The sequence below is a fragment of the Leucoraja erinacea genome, chromosome 7 (assembly GCF_028641065.1).
Source record: "Leucoraja erinacea ecotype New England chromosome 7, Leri_hhj_1, whole genome shotgun sequence".
Lineage (NCBI taxonomy): Eukaryota > Metazoa > Chordata > Chondrichthyes > Rajiformes > Rajidae > Leucoraja > Leucoraja erinaceus.
Genome location: NC_073383.1, coordinates 1,254,370 through 1,276,817, shown reverse-complemented (window position 1 = coordinate 1,276,817; position 22,448 = coordinate 1,254,370). Strand labels below are relative to the sequence as shown.

The window sequence follows — 22,448 nt, the reverse complement described above, 5'->3', positions numbered from 1 at the left end:
ATTACAAAACCTTCACAATTCCTCCATTTTGTGTCTACCTTCGATTTAAACCAGCATCTGCTGTTCTTTCTTACACATTTTGAATTGAAATGGTTTCTAAATACTGCTCATTAAGCAATACATACTTTAGTATACCGGGCTTGGTTTAAACAAACTATTGAATAAAGCTGATGTCAGACATTCTTGCAACAGCCAATTCCCGACATGCTGAATATGTACATATTGTTAAACACATACTTCATGACATTTATTTATTTATTGATCAATACAAATTTGAAGGATGGTTCAAGCTGCAAAACAGAACAATTCATGTTTAGAATAGACAGAAATGCGGGTGAGGCAGCATCTAGGGAGCGAAGGAAATAAGCAACGTTTCGGGCTGAGACCCTTCTTCAGGGACACGACACAAAACCTTGCCTATTTCCCTCGCTCCATAGATGCTGCATCACCCGCTGAGTTTCTCCAGCATTTGTGTCTACCTTCGATTTTCCAGCATCTGCAGTTCAATCTTAAACATGTTAAGAATGTGTTGTTCCAGACAGCAGTCCTTAAATTAAACAATCCATGCGTGCTCTATCCAGTTCCCTCAAAATGTTAGCAGGTACTATTGCCTAACAGAATAGATAGATACATAGATAGCCTTTTATTGTCATACTAACTCAAAAACGGTTTTGTTACTTGGTGATCTGTAATGTGATAATGGATTTCCTGAAAACAGATCAGTTTATGGTTATCTTTAAAATGATTTGGGCACCATGAAATGCCTTCATTTTTTAAATTTCACAATTGAATAGCTTGTACATTGTAGACAGTTCACACTGCAAGCTTGCAGTTCTAGTTCCTCAAAACTGCCTCCCTGAGCTTTTCAACAGGAACTTTGAATGTTAACTTGAAACATACACACCAACAAACTAATCACGAGTTGATTTTGTTGACACAGCAATCTGCTGGGGTTTCACCTACCCCCAGCACTAATCAACTGCATCTCTATATTTCCTATACTTAATACATTGTTGAACCTGTAAGGTGCATCAGAAATAATTTCATAATTTCAAAATTGTGCTGAAGTGCTTCTTCCCAATCAGTGCCAGCTATCATTTGAACATGCTTCATGGAAAAGTTATAGAATTTTGGATGAATTTAACATAACAGTTTGTTTGCACTTAGTGAAGTAATGCATCCATAGTTAACAGAAGAATTCTCAGACAATTCCCAAAAATGTAAGATAAAATTCAGAGAGATGTAATCACCAACCTAAAGCAAAATAAAAGTAGAAAGGTAAAAATGCTACAGAAAAAGGTTCCAGAAATTAGGATCAAGTCATCCCAAGGCCCTACTACCAATAACGAAGCCATTAAAGGAGTGATAAGCAAATGACAATGATGGAGATGTACACAGATTTTAGAAATTTGAGATCAGAAGTAAGAGGTTATAAAAATGAGGACATGGAAGAACTGTTTTAATTATGAGAAATTTAATGGGAAGCACCTCAGCCTGTAATGGATGTGGTTAGGGGCAACAGAAGTGATTAGCGAGTGAAAGTGGACATCATCAGGGTATTTGCTGAATTTTCCTCCTGTTAGCTGATTTCATCATGCTGTACAAATTTAAAATAGGGTAGGTCCAGGAGAGATGCTGGTGGTGATGAAGCCAAAGAGGGAAGAAAAGAAAGTGATCTGCTGCATATAATTGAGAATGTAAACAGATAACAAAGTAGAGTTCAAGTTCAAGTAATTTACCATGCAGCGTTACAATTAAAAAAGGACATAATACACATAATTCAACAGACATCCACCACAGCATTCTTCACTGTGGTGGAAGGCAATACAGTTCAGACAGTCCTCCTCCTCCCTTGTTCACCCGTGGTCGGGGCCCTGACCCTCCGTAGCCTCTGCTACGGACGGCTCAATGTTCAAGCTCTTTGGTCGGGATGGTCGGGATGGTCGGAACACCGACGTCGGGAAAGGTCGAGCACACCCCGCAGCCCAGAGCTCCCAATCGGCCACCTCCTTACCGGAGTATGCAGCTTCAAGATGTTGTAGGCTGCAGGCCAGCAGTCGGAGCTCTTATCTGGCGAGCCCCGGCGAGGGATCGCCTGCTCCACAATGATAAAGTAAATTCCGCTCCACGCCTGCCGCCAGAAGCTCCACAGACCGAGGCTCCAAGATGTTATAGGCCACAGGCCAGCGGTCGGAGCGCTTCTCCGGATTAGAATTATTAGAAACACATTCTGTAAAATCTGTATTAGAAACACATTCTGTTGTGGCTATATGAAAAACTACAGATGGTTCAAGAAGGTGATGAGAGGCTGCCATTGTCTGTCACAAAGCATGAGCTTTGTCAGTTCTGTAAAGCCTACTTTGGTTCAGGTTTGGGGCTAATCCAATTAGAGTTTGCACATACAATTGTGGAAAAGGTCAGTGATAACTCTGAAGAGAGAAAAAATGTTGGAGATGTTGCAACAGTTAAGGGTTTCTGTTGGATGTGACTGGGCTGGCATGACAGGCTAGTACAAGATAAAGCACAATTCATAATTTCAACTCGTATATTATATTTCAATATAATTATGCAGAGGGTCAGAACTGGACCTAGGGTTGAGATTTTTGATTGGAGAAAGGCTAACTTTGAGGAGATGCGAAAGGATTTAAAAGGAGTAAATTGGGACAGTTTGTTTTATGGGAAACATAGAAACATAGAAATTAGGTGCAGGAGTAGGCCATTCGGTCCTTCGAGCCTGCACCGCCATTCAATATGATCATGGCTGATCATCCAACTCAGTATCCCGTACCTGCCTTCTCTCCATACCCCCTGATCCCCTTAGCCACAAGGGCCACATCTAACTCCCTCTTAAATATAGCCAATGAACTGGCCTCGACTACCCTCTGCGGCAGAGAGTTCCAGAGATTCACCACTCTCTGTGTGAAAAAAGTTCTTTTCATCTCGGTTTTAAAGGATTTCCCCCTTATCCTTAAGCTGTGACCCCTTGTCCTGGACTTCCCCAACATCGGGAGCAATCTTCCTGCATCTAGCCTGTCCAACCCCTTAAGAATTTTGTAAGTTTCTATAAGATCCCCTCTCAATCTCCTAAATTCTAGAGAGTATAAACCAAGTCTATCCAGTCTTTCTTCATAAGCAGTCCTGACATCCCAGGAATCAGTCTGGTGAACCTTCTCTGCACTCCCTCTATGGCAATAATGTCCTTCCTCAGATTTGGAAACCAAAACTGTACGCAATACTGCAGGTGTGGTCTCACCAAGACCCTGTACAACTGCAGTAGAACCTCCCTGCTCCTATATTCAAATCCTTTTGCAATGAAAGCTAACATACCATTCGCTTTCTTCACTGCCTGCTGCACCTGCGTGCCTACTTTCAATGACTGGTGTACCATGACACCCAGGTCTCGCTGCATCTCCCCTTTTCCTAGTCGGCCACCATTTAGATAATAGGAAAGATGTGGAAGAGAAATGGAGGACATTTAAAGGGGAAATTTTAAGAGTACAGAATCTTTATGTCCCTGTTCGGTTGAAAGGAAATAGTAAAAATTGGAAAGAGCCATGGTTTTCAAGGGAAATTGGAAATTGGTTCTGAAAAAGAGAGAGATCTATAATAATTATAGGCAGCATGGAGTAAATGAGATGCTTGAGCAGTATAAAGAATGTAAAAAGAATCTTAAGAAAGAAATTAGAAAAGCTAAAAGAAGATATGAGGTTGCTTTGGCAAGTAAGGTGAAAGTAAATACAAAGGGTTTCTACAGATATATTAATAGCAAAAGGATAACGAGGGATAAAATTGGTCTATTAGAGAGTCAGAGTGGACAGCTATCTGCAGAGCCAAAAGGGGGGAGATATTGAACAATTTCTTTTCTTCGGTATTCACCAAGGAGAAGGATATTGAATTATGTGAGGTAAGGGAAACAAGTAGAGTAGCAATGGAAACTATGAGATTCAAAGAAGAGGAAGTACTGACGCTTTTGAGAAATATAAAAGTGGATAAGTCTCCAGGTCCGGACAGGATATTCCCTAGGACATTGAGGTAAGTTAGTGTAGAACTAGCAGGGGCTATGACAGAAATATTTCAAATGTCATTAGAAACGGGAATAGTGCCGGAGGATTGGCGTACTGCGCATGTTGTTCCACTGTTTAAAAAGGGGTCTAAGTGTAAACCTAGCAATTATAGACCTGTTAGTTTGACGTCAGTGGTGGGCAAATTAATGGAAAGGATACTTAGAGATAATATATATAAGCATCTGGATAAACAGGGTCTGATTAGGAACAGTCAACATGGATTTGTGCCTGGAAGGTCATGTTTGACTAATCTTCTTGAATTTTTTGAAGAGGTTACTAGGGAAATTGACGAGGGTAAAGCAGTGGATGTTGTCTATATGGACTTTAGTAAGGCCTTTGACAAGGTTCCTCATGGAAGGTTGGTTAAGAAGGTTCAACTGTTGGGTATAAATGCAGGAATAGCAAGATGGATTCAACAGTGGCTGAATGGGAGAAGCCAGAGGGTAATGGTGGATGGCTGTTTATCGGGTTGGAGGCAGGTGACTAGTGGGGTGCCTCAGGGATCTGTGTTGGGTCCTTTGTTGTTTGTCATGTACATCAATGATCTGGATGAAGGTGTGGTAAATTGGATTAGTAAGTATGCAGATGATACTAAGATAGGTGGGGTTGTGGATAATGAAGTAGATTTTCAAAGTCTACAGAGAGATTTATGCCAGTTGGAAGAGTGGGCTGAAAGATGGCAGATGGAGTTTAATGCTGATAAGTGTGAGGTGCTACATCTTGGCAGGACAAATCAAAATAGGACGTACATGGTAAATGGTAGGGAATTGAAGAATGCAGGTGAACAGAGGGATCTGGGGATAACTGTGCACAGTTCCCTGAAAGTGGAATCTCATGTAGATAGGGTGGTAAAGAAAGCGTTTGGTGTGCTGGCCTTTATAAAAAAGAGCATTGAGTATAGAAGTTGGGATGTAATGTTAAAATTGTACAAGGCATTGGTGAGGCCAATTCTGGAGTATGGGGTACAATTTTGGTTGCCTAATTATAGGAAGGACAAAATGTCAACAAAATAGAGAGAGTACAGAGGATATTTACTAGAATGTTGCCTGGGTTTCAGCAACTAAGTTACAGAGAAAGGTTGAACAAGTTAGGTCTTTATTCTTTGGAGCGCAGAAGGTTAAGGGGGGACTTGATAGAGGTCTTTAAAATGATGAGAGGGATAGACAGAGTTGGCGTGGATAAGCTTTAAGGGACAGAAGTTTAGGGGTATCATGAGGGGGAACTTCTTTACTCAGAGAGTGGTGGCTGTGTGGAATGAGCTTCCAGTGAAGGTGGTGGAAGCAGGTTCGTTTTTATCATTTAAAAATAAATTGGATAGTTATATGGACGGGAAAGGAATGGCGGGTTATGGGCTGAGCGCAGGTATATGGGACTAGGGGAGAATACGTATTCAGCACGGACTAGAAGGGTCGAGATGGCCTGTTTCCGTGCTGTAATTGTTATATGGTTATATGGTATAGATAAACTTGAGCAGTGAGCAATTTTCCTGGAAGGGCAGAGAGCATGAGATGGTTCATGTGGATGAAGCGAGTTGCAAGGGAGGAGAGAAAAAAGGTTTTCACACACTATTAATATCTATTTATTAAAAGCATGCATAAGTGGCTCTTCATTAAAAGCTTATTTCAGGTTACATTTTTGTTACATTTTCCATTTTAAATGTCCACCTGCATCTTCTTCTCACCCAATATTTACATTGAAGCAGCTGCCCCTTAATTGATCTCTGGAAATTCTTAATGTTTTCCCAATTGTAGATAGTCTACACAACCTCAGGGATCCATATCTAAAAGGTAAAATATTCCTAGACAAAAATATTTTATGAAAATAAACAAAAATATTTCCTTCCAATGGGATCAACATCCATCACTGGTTTGTTACATGCCTATTCAAATAGCCATATCTGTGTATACACACTTCAAATATAACAGTGTGTAACAAGTACAAAATAATGTACCCGAGTTTGAGCTCTATCATAAACAATAAATAATCTGCATGAGTTTGAGCTCTATCATAAACAATAAATTAGGGAAAATGGCCATAACAAATATTTTCTGCATTCTAATCTGTTTCTGCAAATGTATTTTTGTAAAGCAACTCAATCTGTTGAATCTAAAGATTTAACTTTCAGGAGAAGGGAGAAGTGAATTGCAAGAAACATAAGGAGAACTAAAAGGATTTGGTAACTCTGAACTAAACAGAAGAGAAAATAGTACAGGGTGCTGATTGTTAGAATGAAAAGTGCAAATCTTATATTTTGTGGGCAATTAATTAAAAATGAAATCGAAAGGAATCTGAGCAGCTGAACTTGTCACATTTCACAAAATTCTATTAGTGTGATACTTTATGATAGCAATAGAAAGCTTTGCTAATTGGATAGCCAATTTAAATAAGTCATTCTAAAACAGTACAGATCACTGGCATTGTTAATTACTGTTATAATTTTGTTCTTAAAATATAAAGGAAAAAAGCAGTCCATGTAATGAAGAGTAACTGTTGTTGTTGGAGGACTGATTTTGTGGAATATGAGGTTTGAGGGACCACATAAGGAAGTAAGCAAGTTAATAAAGTCTGGTGAAATAAATGAAGTTCCACACCTCAGGATGCTAAACAAAAAGATAGACATTGATAAAATTGATGGAAGGCTAATTTAGGACTGGCTTTTAGGAAAAATTGTATATGCATGTCATCTTTGCAATAGGTTGTTGGTAGTGTGGTGGAGGTAGAAACGCGGCCCTTTTGGAGGAGAGTTAAAGCCAGTAGTTAATCAGGGCAATTTTTGGCCATGGATGATATTCTCCAAATAGACTCTTCTCTATTTTTACTCCACGTAGTGATTTATAGTTCTCTTGACTGTGAGATATTATAATTCAGCCTGATTACAATTTTGCCCAATGTAGATGCACAACTAATATTTTGGAGTGACAACCTGTGAGCTCTTTCCATCTACATCCTGAGTTTTCGCCTGGGGTCTGGAGATAGAAACATAGAAAATAGGTGCAGGAGTAGGCCATTCGGCCCTTCGAGCCTGTACCGCCATTCAATATGATCATGGCTGATCAGATGCCAAGGGCTTTCCTTTTTAATTCAAACCAAAATGTTGGCATGCCATATTGTCATGAGGGATTCACAATGATTGAGTTCAGAATTGATGCACCTGGTGTAATTCTGAGCCACGCAAACTACTCAAATTTTTAGTTTGATCAGTTTTGTTCTTAGGAAGCAAAAATTTCCCCGAATTCTAGCTTATGGATTCTAGTCCATTGCGGATTGTCAGAAGGTGCAAATAATTGAGGTTAAATGGTGCTGGAAATACTCTGCTAAGGCAGCATCTGAAATATGAAATGGGGAATCTGAAATATTAACTGTGTCTCTTTCCAATTATGATGCCTGTCATGAATACTTTTGTGTGTGTAGGAAGGAACTGCAGATGCTGGTTTAAACCGAAGATAGACACAAAAAGCTGGAGTAACTCAGCCGGACAGGAGGCATCTCTGGAGAGAAGGAATGGGTGACGTTTCGGATTGAGACCCCTCTTCAGCCTGTAAATACTTTTGAGTATGCTCTCTTTGTTTTCAAATTTCCAAAATCTGCAGTGTTTTGTTTTCTGCATATATGAAGAATGATAGATGGCTTTTAATACATTATTATTCTGATGCATGGATATTGATCATAACTAAAATAAAAAAAAATAGGCTCCCTGACTCTCTTGAATTTCTGGCATGTTGCTGGTGTTTACCACGGTGAAAACTAACATAAAAAAACATATTCCATTTCTCCTTATGGCTTCAAGGAAAAAAACAGAGGGTGGTAGTGACAGGTTGTTTTTCAGACTGGAGGCCTGAGGCTAGTGATTTGCTTCAGGGATCGCTGCTGGGCCCATTGCTATTTATAGCTTATATCAATGATTTAGATGAGAATGAACAGGGCATGATTGAAAAGTTTACAGATGACACTATAGTAGGTGATATCGTAGTTGGTGAAGATGGTTATCAAAAATAACAACAGGATCTGTTTCAGTTTATGCTTTTGTCACGTGTGCCGAGGTACAGTGAAAAACTTTTGCTGCGTGCAATCCAGTCAGCAGAAAGACAATACATGATTACAATAGAGCTATTTACAGTATATAGATGCAATAGACAATAGGTGCAGGAGTAGGCCATTCGGCCCTTCGAGCCAGCATCGCCATTCAATGTGATCATCCCCGATCAGTACCCCGTTCCTGCCTTCTCCCCATATCCCCTGACTTTTTTTAAGAGCCCTAACTATCTCTCTCTTGGAAGCATCCAGAGAACCCGCCTCCACCGCCCTCTGTGGCAGAGAATTCCACAGACTCACCACTCTCTTTGAGTAAAAGTGTATCCTCGTCTCCGTTCTAAATGGCTTACTCCTTATTCTTAAACTGTGGCCCCTGGTTCTGGACCCCCAACATCGGGAACATGTTTCCTGCCTCTAGCATGTCCAAACCCTTAATATGTTTCAACGAGATTCCCTCTCATCCTTCTAAACTCAAGAGTGTACAAGCCCAGCTGCTCCATTCTCTCAGCATATGACAGTCCCACCATCCCGGGAATTAACCTTGTAAACCTACGCTGCACTCCCTCAATAGCAAGAATGTCTTTCCTCAAATTAGGGGACCAAAACTGCACACAATACTCCAGGTGTGGTCTCACTAGGGCTCTGTACAACTGCAGAAGGACCTCTTTGCTCCTATATACATGCTAAGGGAATAATGTTTAATGCATTAATTTAATGCATTAAGTCAGCAAAGTCCGATCAAGGATAGTCCAAGAGTCACCAGTGAGGTAGACAGTATTTCAGCACTGCGCTCTGGTTATGATGGGATGATTCAGTTGCCTGATAACAGCTGGGAAGAAACTGTCCCTGAATCAGATCTCAAATCAGTTGTGCAAGAGTGTTGAGTAATGGCTAATGGAATTTAATACAGATAAGTGCACAGTGTTGTATTTTGGGAAGTCACATCATGCGGGAGCATTGTAGAGCAGATATATCCAGGAGTGTGTATATATTTACTTGAAAGTGGTGTCACAGATAGATAGGGTGGTGAAGACGACATTTGGTACAATGGACTTCATCAATTAGGGATTGAGAATAAAAGTTGGGGCGTCATGTTCCAGTTGTAGATGATGTTGGTACCAACGCATTTGGAGTATTGTGTTCAGTTTGGATCACCCTACTATAGGAACAATGTAATTAACCTGAAAGAGTGCGGAGAAGATTTGTGAGGATGTTGCTAGGACTCGATGGACTGAATTATTAGGGAGTGGTTAGGCAAACTAGGACTTTATTTCCTGGAGAGCAGGATGCTAATAAGGGTGATCTTACAAAGGTGAGAGGTGAATACTTAATTGAAACACAAGGGGCAATGTTTTCACTTCGAGGGTGATGAATACAATGCATTCAGAAAGTATTCAGGCCTCTTCACTTTTTCCTCATTTTGTTACGTTACAGCCTTATTCTGAAATGGATTCAATTCATTTTTTTATCATCACCTACACACAATGCCCCATAATAAAAAAGCGAAAACAGGTGTTTAAAATTTTTTGCAAAGTAATTAAAAATAACTGAAATATTACATTTACAAGTATTCAGACCCTTTACTCAGTAGTTTGTTGAGGCACCTTTGGCAGCAATTACAGCCTCAAGTCTTCTTGGGTAAGACGCTACAAGCTTGGCACACCTGTATTTGGGTAATTTCTCCCATTCTTCTCTGCAGATCTTCTCAAGCTCTGTCAGGTTGGATGGGGAGCGTCGATGCATAGCTATTTTCATGTCCCTCCAGCGATGTTCGATCGAATTCACGTCCTGGCTCTGGCTGGGCCACTCAAGGATATTCAAAGACTTGTCATGAAGCCACTCCTGCATTGTCTTGGCTGTGTGCTTAGGGTCATTGTCCTGTTGTAAGTTGAACCTCCACCCCAGTCTGAGGTCCAGAACACTCTGGAGCAGGTTTTCATCAAGGATCCCTCGGTAATTTGCTCCGTTCATCTTTCCCTCGATCCTGACAAGTCTGACAGTTCCTGCCGCTGAAAAACATCTCCACAGCATGATGCTGCCACCACCACCATGTTTCACCGTAGGTATGGTATTGGCCAGGTGGTGAGCATTGCCTGGTTCCCTCCAGACGTGACACTTGGCATTCAGGCCAAAGAGTTTAATTTTGGTTTCATCAGATCAGAGAATCTTGTTTCTCATGGTCTGAGAGACCTTTAGGTGCCTTTTGGCAAACTCCAAGTGGGCTGTTATGTGACTTTTACTGAGGAGTGGCTTCCGTCTGGCCACTCTACCATAAAGGCCTGATTGGTGGAGTGCTGCAGATATAGTTGTCCTTCTGGAAGATTCTCCCATCTCCACAGAGGAACTCTGGAGCTCTGTCAGAGCGACCATCGGGTTCTTGGTCACCTCCCTGACCAAGGTCCTTCTCCCCCGATTGCTCAGTTTGGCCGGGTAGCCAGCTCTATGAAGAATCCTGGTGGTTCCAAAGTTCTTCCATTTAAGAATGACGAAGGCCACTGTGCTCTTCGAGACCTGCAATGCTGCAGAAATTGTTTTATACCCTTCCCCAGATCTGTGTCTCGACACAATCCTGTCTCGGAGGTCTACAGACAACTCCTTCATCTTCATGGCTTGGTTTTTGCTCTGACATGCATCGTCAACTGTGGGACCTTATATAGACAGGTGTGTGCCTTTCCAAATCATGTCCTATCAATTTAATTTACCACTGGTGGACTCCAATCAACTTGTAGAAACATCTCAAGGATAATCAATGGAACCAGGATGAACCTAAGCTCAATTTTGTGTGACTGTAATATAACAACATGTGGAAAAAGTGAAGGGGTCTGAATACTTTCTGAATGCATTGTATATGGAATGAGCTGCCAGAGGAGTTAGTGTAGGGAGGTTTATAATTTAGGGTGCAATAAAGGGCACCTATGGTGATTGTACTTTTGAAGAGACGATTAATTCTATTTTGTTGGTGTCATCTTTCATCATTAATAACTTACAAGGAATGAATGAAAACATGTTTTACATAGAATTGGAAACTGTAAAGAAGAGCAATATTCAAATTCAACATTGGACCATAATATGAAAGGATAGTAGTGCACCACTACGCTTGTTCTTTCACACATCTCATTGAAATTATTCTCCAATTTAAGCAACCGTAGTGAATGAACAAGAAAAATGTCAAAGGTAAATTATAATACAGGAGTGTTTAATATGAAAATAGATTCGCTATTATTACTGAACAAGATGTCTTTGTGAAACATACCTGTTCTGGAAAGCCTAAAAATGGGGATCACAGTTTCAGAAAAAGGGGTCACAAACAGAAATCCCTTCAAAGGGTTATGAATTCACCTCAGAGGACTCTTAGTATTCATCCACTAAATATATTCATGACATAGCTTGATTGATTTTGATACTATGTTGAATGAATCGGGATATAATGGAAAAGGCAAAACCAATGTCAAAAATGAACCATCACCTTACTGAATTGCAATGAAGACTCAAATAGCTGAGTGGTAATTCACCGTGATATTGCTCATGGTCTAAATGCATATAATTAATCCTGACGTCCCACACCACCAGGTTCAGCAACAGCTAATTTCATATGACCACCAGGTTCTAACCTGTACAACCCTAATCCGACCTCAGCCACAGAACACTATGGTCCACCTCTTGCACTACCATCAACTTGTTTTTTTCCCCAAAATGTTTTTGTACCAATATATTTTTTTTCCCACTTTTGTTTAGAAATGTTCATGTTCACAAGTGATAGGTGCAGAATTAGGCCATTCGGCCTATCAAGTCAACTCTGCCATTCAATCATGCCTGCTCTAACTTTCCCCCACCTAATCCCATTCTCCTGCTTTCTCCGCATAACTCCTGACACCCGTACTCATCAAAAATCTATCTATCTTTGCCTTAATAATATCAATTGACTTGGCCTCTACAGTCTTCTGTGACAATGAATTCCAGATTCACCACCCTCCAACTAAAGAAATTCCCCCTCATCTCCTTCCTAAAGGAATCTCCTTTTATTCTGAGGCTATGACCTCTAGTCCTAGACTCTCCCAATAGAGAAAACATCCTCTCCACATCCACTCTATCCAAGCCTTTCACTATTTGGTAAGTTTCAATGAGGTCCCCCCTTATTCAGCTAAACTTCAGCGAGTAGAAGCCTAGCACCGTCAAACGCTCACATTTTTACGTGTAATTTATGTACGATTAATGTATAATTTGTTTTTTTGTGTCTATGTTGCCTGTGATGCTGCTACAAGCAAGATATGTCATTATATCTATACTTCACCACACTTGTGCATATGACAATAAAGTAATCTGGACTTGATTCATGTTGTATCCTAATGGAGAATATTACAATATTCAAAATGAAAGTTAGCCAGATTTCAAAATATTAACGTAGAAACAGGTAACATCAGATGCTGGTTTCCAAAAAAACAAAGACAAAGTGCTGGAGTAAGTCAGCAGATCAGGCAGCGTCGCTGGATAGGGCGACATTTTGGGTCCAGGACCCTTGTTCAGATCCTGAAGGATCCCAACATGAAACGTCACCTATACTTCTTCTCCAGGGTACTATCTGACCTGCTGTTTTACTCCAGCACTGTGTGTCTTCAAAGTATTCATCTTTATTTAGAATTTCTACTGGAAAATGTACATTTCTGGACATCAGTAAAACATATTAGACTCAGATATAATAGCCGAGACGATTAAACAGTCGTTAGATGAGAAACAAGACCATTGCTGTTTGTTAGGGAATCTACATCCTAGCCAAAGTAACTGTTGTTAGAAGACAGGACAAAATATGAAGTTATTTTATGACATAACCACAGAAAATACAAAAGCAATTTTAGACTTCCACAACCCAAAAAACTGGTACTGGTACTGGAAAATAGAGAAATGTAATTTCCATAAATGTTGCCTGACCCGCTGAGTTACTCCAGCATTTTGTATCCCAAATTCAAGACTGACCTTTTTAAGGTCAGAGTTCACAAAATTGATAACTTACAACTCCATCTGCGACGGAAACATTCTAATAAATGAGTAAAGTAACTCCTATCTGCAACATTTTTTTTAATTTACATTCAAACCTATTATTCCTAGTGGTGTGTTCACTTTTGCTTTCAAGGGTTTATCAGTTTATCTGAACAAAACCAAGGAGCTGACGCATGAATATTGAGAATCCAAACCTCATTATCGTCAAGTAAATATCATTGTTTTGTAATTACTGTTGTAACTAAGCAGCAAAATCTGTTCTCAAGCATCTCACAACAGAAAAAATGCAGACTAAAAATCTACGGTATGGGGCAGTTGCCAACAGACTACTTTATATGGAATGGTGCACATTTCTTGAAGATTTGGAAGGTTATTCATCAATTTGCATTTTAAAAGAAATGTTTTTAGAGTGCAATTTCAACTTAATTGATTTGGATTGCAATTCAAAGTATCATTATCAATCTACTGTGAGCAAAATGGTTACCATGATCAGGGAGGCAGTTAAAAACATCTAATCCCTGCACATAGGAAAACAAGAGTTGTTTGCTTTTGTATAAAAGATTCCACTGTACTATTCTGCTACTACCATGCAACAGGTCAACGTATCCTGATTTTCCACATATACAATAAAGGACAGGCATGAAAGAGTGGCAACTGTCCGATCTACAAAAGCTCTAATAATCTGCGCCCACTGTGTAATGCATGATCCATTTTGTTTCTCTAACACATCCACAAAAAGGATATACAGTGCATTCAGAAAGTATTCAGACCCCTTCACTTTTTCCACATTTTGTTACGTTACAGCCTTATTCTAAAATTGATTAAATTCTTTTTTTTTTTATCATCAATCTACACAATACCCCATAATAAAAAAGTAAAAACAGGTGTACAGAAATTTTTGCAAAGTAATTAAACAGAAATAACTGAAATATCACATTTACAAGTATTCAGACCCTTTACTCAGTAGTTTGTTGAGGCACCTTTGGCAGCGATTACAGCCTCAAGTCTTCTTGGGTATGACACTACAAGCTTGGCACACCTGTATTTGGGTAACTTCTCCCATTCTTCTCTGCAGATCCTCTCAAGCTCTGTCAGGTTGGATGGGGAGCGTCGATGCACAGCTATTTTCAGGTCCCTCCAGAGATGTTCGATCGGGTTCAAGTCCAGGCTGGGCAACTCAAGGACATTCACAGACTTGTCACGAAGCCACTCTTGAGTTGTCTTGGCTGTGTGTTTAAGGTCATTGTCCTGTTGGAAGGCGAACCTCCGACCCAGTCTGAGGTCCAGAATCAAGGATCTCTCTGTACTTTGCTCTATTCATCTTTCCCTCGATCATGACTAGTCTACCAGTTCCTGCCGCTGAAAAACAGCTCCACAGCATGATGCTGCCACCATCATGCTTCACCGTAGGTATGGTATTGGCCAGGTGATGAGCGGTGCTTGGTTTCCTCCAGACGTGACACTTGGCATTCAGGCCAAAGAGTTTAATCTTGGTTTCATCAGACCAGAGAATCTTATTTCTCATGGTATGAGAGTCCTTTAGGTGCCTTTTGACAAACTGCAAGGGGGCTGTCATGTGCCTTTTACTGAGGAGTGGCTTCCATCTGGCCACTCTACCATAAAGGCCTGATTGGTGGAGTGCTGCAGATATAATTGTCCTTCTGGAAGGTTCTCCCATCTCCGCAGAGGAACTCTGGAGCACTGTCAGAGTGACCATCACCTCCCTGACCAAGGCCCTTCTCCCCCGATTGCTCAGTTTGGCTGGGCAGCCAGCTGTATGAAGGGTCCTGGTGGTTCCATTTTCTTCCATTTAAGAATGACGGAGGCCACTGTGCTCTTCGGGACCTGCAATACTGCAGAAATGTTTCATACCCTTCCCCAGATCTGTGTCTCAACACAATCCTGTCTCAGAGGTCTACGGACAACTCCATCATCTTCATGGCTTGGTCTTTGCTCTGACATGCATCGTCAATTGTGGGACCTTATATAGACAGGTGTGTGCCTTTCCAAATCATGTACAATCAATTGAATTTACCACTAGTGGACTCCAATCAACTTGTAGAAACATCAATGGAAACAGGATGAACCCAAGCTCAATTTTGACTGTCATAGCAAGGGGTCGGAATACTTATGCAATTGTGATATTTCAGTTATTTATATTTAATGACTTTGCAAAAATTTCGAAACCTGGTTTCGTATCTTCATTCTGGGGTATTGTGTGTAGATTGATGATAAATAAAATGAATTTAATCCAGTTTAGAATAAGGCTGTTACGTAACAAAATGTGGAAAAAGAGAAGGGGTCTGAATACTTTCTGAATGTACTTTACATGCTGTAGGCCCTTACATGTGGAGAGGTGTAAACCATTTAGAACAAAAAGAGGTATACAAAATTCTGACAATGATAGATAGCGAGAGTATGGTTTGCCTGGCTGAGGAGTCTGTGCAAAGGGTCAGTGCCGCAAAATAAAAATTGGGGGGGCTGGTACAGGGATGACATGTGGAGAGATGTGCTCACTCATTGGAGCTGTTAAGCTGAATTTTTGGAATTCTATACTACAGACTGCATTTAGTACAGAGATGAATAAACTTCTGGATATTACAGAAATCAATGTATATATAAATGGAAGAGGTAGAAGGTTAGCCATGATCTAATTCAGGGGTCGGTAACCTACGGCCCCCGGGCCGAATGCCCGTATCCGAAATCATCCGGCCCACAGGTGGATTTTTTTTGCCCGTAATCATCCGGCCCGCTGAGGCCGAGCTCTGGCTGTACTGCATCCTGCGCAAAGCCACCGGAAGGGCCGCCCGCGCACATTCTGTGAACACGTTTAAGAAAGAACTGCAGATGATGGAAAAATCGAAGGTAGACCAAAATGCTGGAGAAACCCAGCGGATGAGACATGCAAGGATTGCATGAGGCTGCCTCACCCACTGAGTTTCTCCAGCATTTTTGTCTGCCTTCTGTGAACACGTGATTTGATGCCTGCCATCCGAGGTGGGATGTGTACACGTGATAGATGTGGCCCACCATCCACTCACAGACATGCATCCCGGCCCCTATGCAGAAAAAGGTTGCCGACCCCTGATCTAATTGAATGGTGAAGGAGGCTCAATTGTCTGCTCTCTAACCCATTTCTTATGTTCTTCTGCCCTTCAACTACACATTTATTCTGAGGCAGAACATTCAACACGTTGCCATTCTACCAACACCTGTTGTCTGTTTTAAATGCCATATTCAATCACTAGCTTTCCCTTCCACACTCCTACTATAGCTTCTTCAGTGGAAAACTTAAATAGTCTTTGTTCACGTCTAACTTCCTGTTGACAACCCTCCTCATCCTAAACAATCTTGGCCCCACATCATCCCATCTGCCCATTCATCATCTCGTCTAATCTTCACTTGTTCCTAAAGGATTCTTATCCTTGTCTTGTCACTCCATCCAAATCTTTTCAACTTCTATACTCTCAAACAACATTCCATTCCTCTGCCTCAAAATATCCCAATGATCAATTACTCTTCAATCTATCATTGGCTACAAACAAGACTTCAATATCTCAGATTTATTTACTGGAATTTTCAGTATTCAAAAGCTTCTAGCCTCAAGTACCTTTTCAAATCTGAAGTCTGCAAGCAAGTTTTCTCAAACAATTGATTTTTTCCCAGATTCAACAGCAGTAATATTACAACTTCCACTTTTTCTGCAGTCCGAACACTGAACACATCAGGGACATGACCAGAGCAAAAACACCACTGCCCAAAGGCAAATATTTGTTCTGCCTTGTTAGTAATAAAAGTAAGCTTCAAAAAAACACATCAAATGTCACCAGTGTTTCTAATATACAGCCTCTGTGATAAAGCATTTTGAATTCTGGCCAATGCAAATATCTCATGCTCATTACAAATAGATTGATACTGCCCAAACAATTAACTTACAACTAACTACAATTGCATTGCATAATACTAACTTAGATTCAAAACCATATGCAAAATATGGAAACATAGTAAGTCCAAATTAAGCTTATTTTGCATTCGTTTTGCCTTGGATGTCATGTATTATTGGAAAATCTGATGAATTATTTATTAGAAATTACACCATAATAAATGAGTTAAACACCTGGTAAGCACAGCGGTAGAGCTGCTGTCTCACAGTGCCAGAGACATTGGTTCAATCCTGACTATGGGTGCTGTCTATGCGGAGTTTGTATGTTCGCCCTGTGACTGTGTGGGGTTTTTCCAGGTACTCCAATTTCTTCCGACACTCCAAAGACGTGCAGGTTTGTAGATTAATTGGCTTCTATAAAAATTGTCCCTAGTGTATAGAATACGAAAGTGAGGAAACATAAAACTAGTGTACGGGTGATCAATGGTCGGCATGTACTTGGTGGGCTAATGGCCTGTTTCCACACTGTATCTCGAAACAAACCAAAATCTTTTTTATTATTTGATGTTTCTCATCAGCACGTTAGAATTTTGGCTTAAAGAACAATTTATTTTGATATGGTATCACCATTGTTGTGAAGACAAACACTAAAATAACATGTTCTATGTAGCAACCACTTGGTAATAGACCCCATGGAAGAAACTCTCTACATAGAGAGTGTAAAACCAACTACATTTGAACAAGATTATAGGGAAAAAATACCCACAAATCAATGGTCTTTTTTCAGGAATAGAAGTTAAAGACCAAATAGTTTATTAAGCAAGTACAGCAGAGTAGGATGGGTGAAGGTTGAACATGGAAGGTTGGTTAAGAAGGTTAAACTGTTGGGTATAAATGCAAGAATAGCAAGATGGATTCAACAGTGGCTGAATGGGAGAAGCCAGAGGGTAATGGTGGATGGCTGTTTGTCGGGTTGGAGCCAGGTGACTAGTGGGGTGCCTCAGGGATCTGTGTTGGGTCCTTTGTTGTTTGTCATGTACATCAATGATCTGGATGAAGGTGTGGTAAATTGGATTAGTAAGTATGCAGATGATACCAAGATAGGGGGTGTTGTGGATAATGAAGAGGATTTCCAAAGTCTACAGAGTGATTTAGGCCATTTGGAAAAATGGGCTGAAAGGTGGCAGATGGAGTTTAATGCTGATAAATGTGAGGTGCTACACCTTGGCAGGACAAATCAAAATAGGACGTACATGGTAAATGGTAGGGAATTGAAGAATACAGTTGAACAGAGGGATCTGGGAATAACCGTGCATAGTTCCTTGAAGGTGGAATCTCATATAGATAGGGTGGTAAAGAAAGGTTTTGGTATGCTAGCCTTTATAAATCAGAGCATTGAGTATAGAAGCTGGGATGTAATGTTAAAATTGTACAAGACATTGGTGAGACCAATTCTGGAGTATGGTGTACAATTTTGGTCGCCCAATTATAGGAAGGATGTCTACAAAATAGAGAGAGTACAGAGGAGATTTACTAGAATGTTGCCTGGGTTTCAACAACTAAGTTACAGAGATAGGTTGAATAAGTTAGGTCTTTATTCTCTGGAGCGCAGAAGGTTAAGGGGGGACTTGATAGAGGTCTTTAAAATGATGAGAGGGATAGACAGAGTTGATGTGGACAAGCTTTTCCCTTTGAGAATCCCTCATTCAAACAAGAGGACATGACTTCAGAATTAAGGGACAGAAGTTTAGGGGTAACATGAGGGGGAACTTCTTTACTCAGAGAGTGGTAGCGGTGTGGAATGAGCTTCCAGTGGAAGTGGTAGCGGCAGGTTCGTTGGTATCATTTAAAAATAAATTGGATAGGCATATGGATGAGAAGAGAATGGAGGGTTATGGTATGAGTGCAGGCAGATGGGACTAAGGGAAAAAAAGTTGTTCGGCACCGACTTGTAGGGCCGAGATGGCCTGTTTCCGTGCTGTAATTGTTATATGGTTATATGGTTAACAAATGGAAGGTCAAAATTGGGTGGAAGGGCAGAACAACGTAAATACCAAGTGATGAATTGCAAGACAGAATGTGGCAATATAACAATTACAGAAACATCAGACAACAATCACCTGAAATCAATATTGAAACCAATATGTAGTTTGATCATTTTAGAACCAACAGATGTTGGCAACATTTTGTTTCTTAACCCCCTACCTTTATTTATCCTGTTACTGCTTTCTAATGGTTTGTTTTCCTCTAACCACCTCAGAAATGACTGGTCATCACTGCATCAATTGTTTAAAAAGCTTAAATAAGAATTCAGTTGAATCAGTGTTTTGGCACAATGACATCAAATCAATGCAATGAAGATCTTTAATACAGAATGTACTGATCAGTTACACATGTAATATGATATTGATGCCAATATCCCAATTCATCTGTTTTGCTGGTAGCTAAAGTAAAAATAAACCAAAACAATATTCTTTAAAAAGCAGAAAAGACTAAAAGTGCTTTATTTGCAAGATCTTGAAAAATCCTGACACAATTTCACTGCTCCCCAACCCCTCGATTTTATGTTTATCGTGGCAATGAATAGTTTATCAACAAAATGTTTTTTTAATCTAATCAGCAAAAATCCAAAACTATTATTATAGAATAAATTTTCAATCAATACCGATGCAGTCATTAGCAAAGATACAAGAGGAGTATAGTAGTGTACTAGAGGAGCACTAATGACCAAAGATACTAGTATATTTGGTCATTAGTGAGAGAATTGTAAACATTTTTCATTTCAGGCATTTCATTTCAACTCTCTCATGTCAGGTATAATGCAACATCAAAATAAGAGCACGTCTTATGCTTGAGCTCGTGCTCACTTCTAGGATTGATTCTGCTAAAAGTTAATTCATAAGAAACCATTACTGTCAGTGGCTTGGGAAAATCATTCCATCAACTCATTCGGTGCCAAAGAATGTGACATCAATAAAATAGCTTATCAACAAAATGTCAACAAACTCAATAGCTCAGGCCACCCAACTGGAGAAAGTGCTAAAATTAGGCCAGGTAATTTTATGATTAGCATTACACCTTAGCCCATTCCAGCTGCACCTTCCTCTGCAGGGGTAGGTCAAAACAAGCCCAAATTCAGCCCGTCAATGCCAAGTTACAGATAACTAGAGGATACTGCTTTAAAAAAACAGCAACTTAATCTTGGTGCTCAGATGATAACAAGGATACACAAACACTGGTTTTGCAGTTCCTTCCTTCAGTCATGCTCCTGATTTAAACACACATAATATATATATACACATATATATATATATATACATATATATATATATACACATATATATATATACACATATACATATATATATATATATATATATATATATATATATATATACACACACACGCACACACACACACATACATATATATATTAAAAATATGGCTTGCCTCAAAAGATTGACAACAAATAAAATCAGAAACATATTGTCATTTCTTTCTGGGTGCCAACATTAGGGTTACTGAATCAAGGCCAATCCTTCAATGCCAAAAATCAAACAAACTCCCATTTCACAGTGTAATTCACTCCTAAATATACAAGGGTGTGCCTGATCATGTTTCATCTTGTAATATTTTACATTACGTTACAAATAATTGTTTTACTTGTCTTACTTGGATTTCCTTGCCATATCAAAGATTCAGTGGCCTTTATAAATGCGACCTATAACCCAACCCTGGACCTGCCTAAGTAAAATGAATGCTGGAAAAATAAAAAACATGAATATTGCCTGCTGATTGCAGGCAATGGGGTGAAACATAACCAGTTTCCACATCCATCAAAAGCAAGGTGATTTTGTAACCAGGCCCTGCTTGTGCAGTACAGACTTTCAGAAATAGGTGTTTCTGTTGTTACCCAGTGGAAGCCAGACTGGGGGCGGGGAGGGTTCAGTGCTGACTGAGAGGTGGCCTCCTGCTCTGAAGAGAACAGCGTAGGGGAATTACGATGAGGTTTTTTGTGGAGCAGAGGTTGGGATTGGGATTGGGGTTGTGGTTGGGAAAACGACTGTCCTGGGGAGGGGAGACGGGGAGACGCGGAGACGCGGGTGGGTGCAGACCAGACAACGGTGGACGGGCCTGACAAAGGCTGCGCTTCTCTTCAGCCCGCTGCCCAAGACGCCCTTCAGTACCGCGGCGAGGGTGGGTGTGGGGCGGGGGTCCGGGGTCCGGGCAAGGCCGGGGGCCTGTCAGCGGCTCCCCTGCGCCACAGAGGCCCCGGCTGCCGGCTCTGGCCTGACAGCTGCCGGTCGGCCGACGGACAGAGAGAGAGGGTGGGTGGGTGAGGGAGAGTGGGACACATAGAGAGAGTCCATGCCCAGGTCCATGTTAATGTTCATGTTGACGGCCCGACCCGACCCTCACCTCCTCCCGCCGCCGCCTCGCTCCGCGCTCCCGGCACCGCCGCCTCCCGCACTCTTTCGCCGCCTTCCCCCCTCGTCCTCGTCGCTTCCGCCGCACACCGAGCCGCTGCGCTGGGCGAGTATCACTCCGCCGCCAACCGCCACCCGACCCGACCCGACCCCGCTGACGGGCGCCCTGGTGAGTGTGAGTGTCAGTGTCACCAACAATGGACCGCGATGGGCTCCATTCACCCTTCATCGTCCTTTTATCTTTGCAAATCTTTCATTAATTGTTCTATATCTCTCCACATCACCGCCTATATATGTATAATATATAATATATATCTCCCTTTACCCCATTCTCAGCCTGAAGAAGGGTCTCGACCTAGAAACGTCCCCCCCCCCATTTCTTCTCTCCAGAGTTTGCTGCCTGTCCCGTTGAGTTACTCCAGCACTTTGTGTCTATCTCCAGATTTGCCCAAGTTGCTTCAAACATCAGTTATATCCAATAATTGCAATTGTAGGAAGATGACAAGGGACGTCAGGGACAGTATAAAAATAAAAGAGAAGTACAACATAGCCAAGATGAGCGGGAAGCAAGATAATTGGGTAATGTTTAAAGAACAACAGAAGATAACCAAAAAGACAATATGGGGAGAAAAGATGAGGTACGAAGGTAAGCTAGCCAAGAATATAAAGAAGGATAGTAAAAGCTTCTTTAAGTATGTAAAGAGAAAAAAATTAGTTAAGACCAAAGTTGGACCCTTGAACACTGAAAAAGGGTGAATTTATTATGGGGAACAAGGAAATGGCAGACGGGTTGGACAGGTACTTTGTATCCGTCTTCACTAAGGAGGCCACAAACAATCTTCCTGATATACTAGTGGCTAGAGGATCTGAGGAATTAAAGGAAATCCACATTGGGCAGGAAATGGTGTTGGGTAGATGATGGGACTGAAGGCTGATAAATCCCCAGGGCCTGATGGTCTGCATACCAGGATACCTAAGGAAGTGGCTCTAGAAATCGTGGACACATTGGTGATAATTTTCCAATATCCTATAGATTCAGGATCAGTT

At 40.9% G+C, this 22,448-nt stretch overlaps 1 protein-coding gene across 1 annotated transcript in view; it reads right to left on the bottom strand.

Moving 5' to 3' along the window:
• rab5b (RAB5B, member RAS oncogene family) overlaps positions 1-21,534 on the bottom strand; it is a 44,436-nt gene extending 22,902 nt beyond the window's left edge. Inside the window, exon 1 of the mRNA XM_055637644.1 lies at positions 21,394-21,534. The gene's annotated coding sequence lies outside the window, so the exon portion shown is untranslated. The remainder of the gene's footprint in view (positions 1-21,393) is intronic.
• Between the last annotated feature and the right edge of the window lie 914 nt (positions 21,535-22,448).